We start from the raw sequence: 6946 nt of genomic DNA on the forward strand, positions 1-6946 counted from the left end.
TACTCATTGAAACATTATTTACAATGGCCAAGACATAAAAACAAACTAAATGTCCATCAGTGGATGAATGGATAAAGAAAATGATATAGGCATATTACATATTATTATTATATTAGGTCATATTATACTATATTATTACATATATATTATATATATTATATTTATAACATTTATAAATAATTTATAAGTATAATAAAATTTATAATATATAATATAAATACTGTTATATATGTAATCATAATATATAGATGTATAATATATGAAAATGGAATGCAGGCATAAAAAAGGAAATCTTGCCATTTGCAATAGCATGGATGGACCTTGAGGTCATTATAAGTGAAATAAGTCAAAGAAAGACAAATACCATATGATCACACTTATATGTGGAATTAAAAAATGAAGTCACAAATATCAATAACAGATTGGTGTTTGCCAGCAGTAAGTGGGTGGTTGTGAGACATGAAATGGGTGAAAGGGGTCAAAAGGTACCAACTGCCAAATAGAAAATAAACAGGACATAGAGATGTGATGTACAGAATGGTGACTATAGTTAATAACGCCATATTGTGTATTTAAAAATTACAGTGGATGTTGAAAGTTCTCATCATAAGAAAAAAATGGCAACTATGTATGGTGATGGATGTTAAGTAGATTCGTGGTGATGATTCCATAATATATATAAATATTGAATCATTATGTTGTACACCTAAAACTACTGTGTTATATTTCAATTATATCTCAAATGAAACAAAACAAAACAAAAAAACTAAACACTAATCTGATTATGTCATGTCCCTGCTTAAGCATGCTACGTACTTCCTTGCTGACTTCAGTCAGTTTCGTATTCCTTACACATGGCTTTCCTCTCCAGCCTTATTTCCTACCTCTCTCTGTCTCACATTCAATGCCACAGCCATGCAGGATTGTGGGCAGCACTTCAAATATGCTGGGTCTTTCTTCCTTTCTTAGTTCCTTCTACTGTTAATGCTTTCTACTAATCCCTTTTCAGTTGAATAACTCTCACTTACCACATAGACTTAACTCTAGAGAACTTGTCCTCCAAGTCTTTCCATAGTCTCCCAAGATAGGAATTAAATGCTCCTCATATGCATTTCTGTGTCCTCTGTGTTCACCTCTCTACAGCTCTATCACCTTACTATTTCCTAAGAGATTGTCAACCAGCATGTTGGACAGGGACTAGGAAATTTTTTTTTACCTAATATATTTATTGACTTTTATTTATATTTATTTCATTATTTTTTTATTTAAGTACAATAGACATACAGTATCCTATTAGTTTCAGATGTATATCATAGTGATTCAATTTTTATACATTATGAAATGATCTTCACAATAAGTCTAGTAACTCTTACCATTCAAAATTATATTATTAACTATATTCCCTATGTTGTACATTATTATATCCCATGACTTACTTATTTTATAACTGCAGATTTGTCCCTATTAATCTCTTTCACCTACTTTGTCCTCTCCCCAGCCCCTGCTCCAACTGGTAACCAAGAATTTGTTTCCTGTATCTATAAGTCTGTTTTTTTTTTTCATTTGTTTTGTTTTTTAGATTCTACATGTAAGTGAAATCATGTATTTGTCTTTCTCTGACTGACTTATTGCACTTAACATAATATCCTTTAGATTCATTCATGTTGTTGCAATGGCAAGATTTTATTCTTTTTTATAGCTGAGTGGTACTCCATTGTGTTGGGTGCATGTATGTATATATATATATATATATATATATATATATATATATATATCCATTTGTTGAGGGAAACTTAATTTCCTTCCATACCTTGACTATTGTAGTGATGCTACAATGTGCGTATATCTCTTCAAATGAGTGTTTTTGTTTTCTTTGGATAAATATCCAAAAGTGGAATGGCTGGATTATATGGTAGTTCTAGTTTTAGTTTTTTTGAGGAAACTCTATACTGTTTTCCATAGTGGCTGCACCAATGTACATTTCTACCAACAGTGTGTGTACAAGGGTTCTATTTTCTTCACCTCCTTGCCAACACTTGCTATTTTTTGTCTTTTTGATAATAGCCCTTCTAACAAATGTAAGGCTGTATCTCATTGTGCTTTTGATTTGCATTTCCGTCATTATTATGGATGTTGAGCATCTTTTCATGTGTCTTGGCCATCAGGTCTTCTTTGGAAACAATGTCTGTTCAGGTCTTCTGCCCATTGTTTAGTTAAGTTGTGTGATATTAAGTTGTGTAAGTTCTTTACATATTTTGTTATATTAAGCCATTACAGATGTATGATTTGCAAATATTTTAGTTTTTTAGCCTTTTAGTTTTGTTGATGGTTTCCTTCACTATACAAAATATTTTTAATTTTACATAATCTCATTTATTTTTGCTTTTATTGGCCTTGCCTTGAGGAGACTGGACTAAAAATAAATTGCCAATATGTTTAAGAGCTTAAACATATCTTTTCCTCTAGGAGTTTTATGGTTTCAGGTCCTACATTCAAGTCTTTAACTAATTTTGAATTTGTTTTTGTTTATGGTGTAAAGACGGTGATTCAGTTTTATTCTTTTGCATGTAGCTGTCCACTATTCTCAGCACCATTTATTGAAGAGAATGTCTTTTCCCCCATTTGTCATAGATTAACTGACCATATATGTATGGGTTTACTTCTGTGCTCTCTATTCTATTTTACTGATCTTTATATTTGTTTTTGGGCTACTACCATAGTGTTTTGATTACTATAGCTTCATAATATAGTTTGAAATCAGGGAGTCTGGTATATCTCCAGCTTTGTTCTTTTTTATCAAGATTGCTTTGGCTCTTCAGGGTCTTTTGTGGTTTCATATAAATTTTAGGATTCTTTGTTCTAGTTCTGTGAAAAATATGTCATTGGTATTTTCATGGGGATGGCACTGAATCTGTAGATTGCTTTGGGTAATATGGATATTTTAACAATGTGAATTCTTCCATTCTGTGAGCATGGAATAGTATTCTATTTGTATTGGCTTCAGTTTCTTTCATTGATGTCTTATAGTTTCAGTGTATGGGTCTTTCATCTCCTTGGTTAAATTTATTCCTTGGTATTTTATTCTTTTTGATGCAATTGTAAATGAGATTGTTTTCCTAAATTGTCTTTCTAACAGTATATTATTAGTGTATAGAAATGCAACTGATTTCTCTATGTTAGTTTTGTGTGTTGTGACTTTACTGGATTAATTTATTAGTTCTAATAACTTTTTGGTGGAGTCCTTTGGATTTTCTCTGTATAATATTATGTCATCTACAAAGACAGTTTTACTTCTTCCTTTTCAATTTGGGTGACTTTGTTTATTTTTCTTGCCTAATTGCTATGGTTAAGACATCTTATCTAAGTTGAATAGAAGTGGTGAGAATGGGCATCCTTGTCTTGTTCCTCACCTTAGAGGAAAAGTTTTCAGCTTTTCATTGTTGAGCATGATGTTGGTTGTGGATTTGTCATAATGATCTTTATTATGTTGAAGTACATTCCTTCTGTATCCACTTTGTTGAGAGTTTTTATCATAAATCAATGTTGAATTTTGTCACATGCTCTTTCTGCATCTATTGATGTAATCGTATATGGTTTTTATGCTTTGTTTTGTTAAAGTGATGTAGAATGTTGATTGATGTGCATATGTTGAACCATTCTTGCATCCATAGAATAAATCCCACTCGATATATTTGTTTTACTAATGTTTTGTTGAGAATTTTTGTATCTACATTCATCAAGGATATTGGCCTATAATTTTCTTTTTGTGGTGTCTTTATCTGCTTTTTATATCACGGTAATGCTGGCCTCAAAGTATTCCTTCCTCTTCAATTTTTTGGAATAATTCAAAAAAGATGGGTACTAACTCTTTATGTTTGGTAAAATTCATCTATGAAGTGGATGGTCTGGTTCTGGGCTTTTGTTTCTTAGAAATTTTTAAATTACTGATTCAATTTTATCACTTGTAATCAGTCTATTCAGGTTTTCTATTTCTTTGTGATTCAATCTTGGAAGGTTGGGTGTTTCTATGACTTTATCCATTTCTTCTAAGTTATCCAATTTGTTATCATATAGGAACTGGGTGTTTTTCCCTATGGTATCTCCAGCACTTACTATAATGCCAGGCAATGTTTGGTAAAAGGGATATAAATTGGGGAAAATTACCTAGGGAACTTTGTGGATAAGATGAAATTAGGACTGGGGAAAACAAGGTGGCATTTGTGGTGGGAGGAACTGTATGAACAAAAGTACCTAGATGAGAATGTTCATAATATATTGGAGAGCCTAGCTTTATCAGAGTGGAGGATATGTGTTGAGGAAATGGAGAATAGCCAAATCATGAAGGGTTTTGAAAGACAGGAAGAAGACTTTAGACAAAGTACAGCTGGAAATTGAGATCCATTCATGATTTTAGAAGAGATGAATGACATGATATAAGTGCTGTTTAAGGAAGACTAATCTGGAAAATATACATAGTAGGCATTGGACAAGGGTGATTCTACAATCATCAAGAGTGGCTAAGAGGTTGATATATCAAAATATGTAAATACGGGGATAAGGTAAGTTAAATTACAATTCCAAATATTCACTTCCTCTCTCTTCCACCATACCACTCTCACCCCTTGACTCTGGACTTGATATTGTGACCTGTTTTGGCTGCTAGAATGTTAGTATGACTCAAGAAGCACTTGTGTGATTGGACTTAATTCTGCTGTCATCAAAGAGAAGAACATGTCTTGGCTAGTCTATACAGACTATAGAGAGATTGTTAGGAAGCATTTGAGCCCCAAATAACCCCTGTCAGCCTACAAACACATGATAAATACTAAATAATTGTTTTAAGCCATTGAGTTTTGGCATGTTTGTTATGCAGCAATAGTAACTGAAACAGAGGATAAGGACAGGGGATAAGGATGTGATAAGTGGTATAGAAAGAAGGAAGGGAATGATTATGACATACTTTTGAAGGATAAATTAATTGGCTGAAATAGGTTCTGGTCATAATGAAATAAATTTAGATGTTAAAGAATGCAGAAGAATAGCCTCATAAACCTTCTTTCTTTATTGAATAAATTGAGACTATCTGAATAAGAAATTCTGAAGTAAATGAATAACATTATTATTCTTAAGAAGGAGTTACTTAGGTATATTCTTCCTCCTCTCTTTCTCTTATTTTTCTATTCATCGAGTGTTCACTTTGTGCATTTGCATTTGCAACAGTCCTTATTTGGTAAAAGCCTTCTTTTGGAAAGTGTACCAGTCAGTTAATTATCTACTTAGGAGGGAAGATGATGTCATAGGAAACCATTTATTCTTGTGAATTTACATAAACATAGAATACAAATAAAATAACATTTTTTGAATAGTCCTTTGCACATTTTTACTTTGGGAGAAAATAAAAATTGCCGATTTCTGGTAATATTTTTCTTTTGTAGACTACAGATATTTTGGAATGATTAATCCAGCTCTCTTTACTCAATTGTCTGACTTGCTTCTGGCAAGAAGCATGTTAATGGAAGAAATCAGAGGGGACATTACAATTAGAAGAGCAAAGAACCATATAATGCTTTGCTTATAAGAATCACCTATTGTTGTTGGGGAAATTGCATTGCAGTATTTTAATTTGGAAGTCAAATCAGGCATCCTCGTCTAGACATAATCCTCTGACTACAGAGGAAAGTGCTTCTCTGTCCCTCCACCAAACTTCCTGCTGCAAATCCGCTTTTACCTGCACCCCACTGCGTGGATTCCTATTGCTGTGGGCAAGCAGCGTCTGATCATTTCACATGCAGAAAAAGAGGTCAGTCAGGAATGAGGGAAAGAGGAGTGGGGAGAGGAGAGGAAAAAAAGGAAAATGAATGATAAATTCTCTACAGGGTTACTGGAGGTTAATAATATGACTGAGGTATATGTAGTTATCAAGGCCTGTCATACTGTCTTACCCTGGCTATGTTCTTTCTAAAAGCTACATACCTTGGCACAAAACTGCCACCTCAAGTCTGTGAAATACCTTCTTCTATCATTGTAAAGCTACAACTTTCTGGGTGAAAACTCAGCCTTAATATATTTCTGGGCTGACATGTTTTCTATGACACATTTTATAAGTGAGGACTAGGATACCAGACAATACTTGGCTGGTCCTGTCAAAAGAGAAAGGGAAAAAAGAGAAACTCAACCTCTTTCTTAAAAGAGAAAGAAAAAAGTTTGAGGGATCCTAGAAGCTGACATTGAAGATCCTGGGAGACAGAAAGAGGTTAGGTCCAGGTATGAGGTGCATGACAGTTCAAAGCAAGGGGCCATCCTGTGCTCTGCATCAATCGACGGGGAAGAGCTCTCTAGCTTGGGTGAAGAGTGATAAAAACAAAGCAAGCAAGCAAACAAACAAACAAAACCCATACATGTAGAAGGCTAACCCTTAAGCATTTATTGCACTCTCTTCCCTTTTCCTTTCAATACCGTGTGAAATAGGTGATTGTAGTTCAGAGAGGTAGTTTTTGATAAATAGTAGGCCAAGGTATAGGAAGGTTTCAAAGCCAGCTGCCTAGTTGGTGGGGATGAAAACAAGTGGAGTGAGTGATAGACAGTGAATTATAACATCAGAGACCTTGTTCTACAAGGAGAATTCCCTCCCCAATACCAAAAACATTCTGATGGTGCTAGACAGGGCCTAGGCTTTTTGCTGCTTCAGTTTGGAAACATTACCAGCCAAAGTAGACGTTTTCTGAGGTGTAAGCACTCTAAAAAAAGACAAACTGAACAACCTGTAGTAGATGAAGCACCTTTAATGTACCAGATAGAAGAAAAAAATTTTGAAGCATAATAAAGATTTTTCAAAGAAATAAGAGAGATTGTTAGGAACACAAAACAGACACAAATCATTGTAAGAATGAATATAACAGTGAAAGAAACTGGGCATCAAAACATGAGACTTGAAATAAAGAAAGAA

This window comes from Felis catus, chromosome A2 (genome assembly GCF_018350175.1).
Source record: "Felis catus isolate Fca126 chromosome A2, F.catus_Fca126_mat1.0, whole genome shotgun sequence".
NCBI lineage: Eukaryota > Metazoa > Chordata > Mammalia > Carnivora > Felidae > Felis > Felis catus.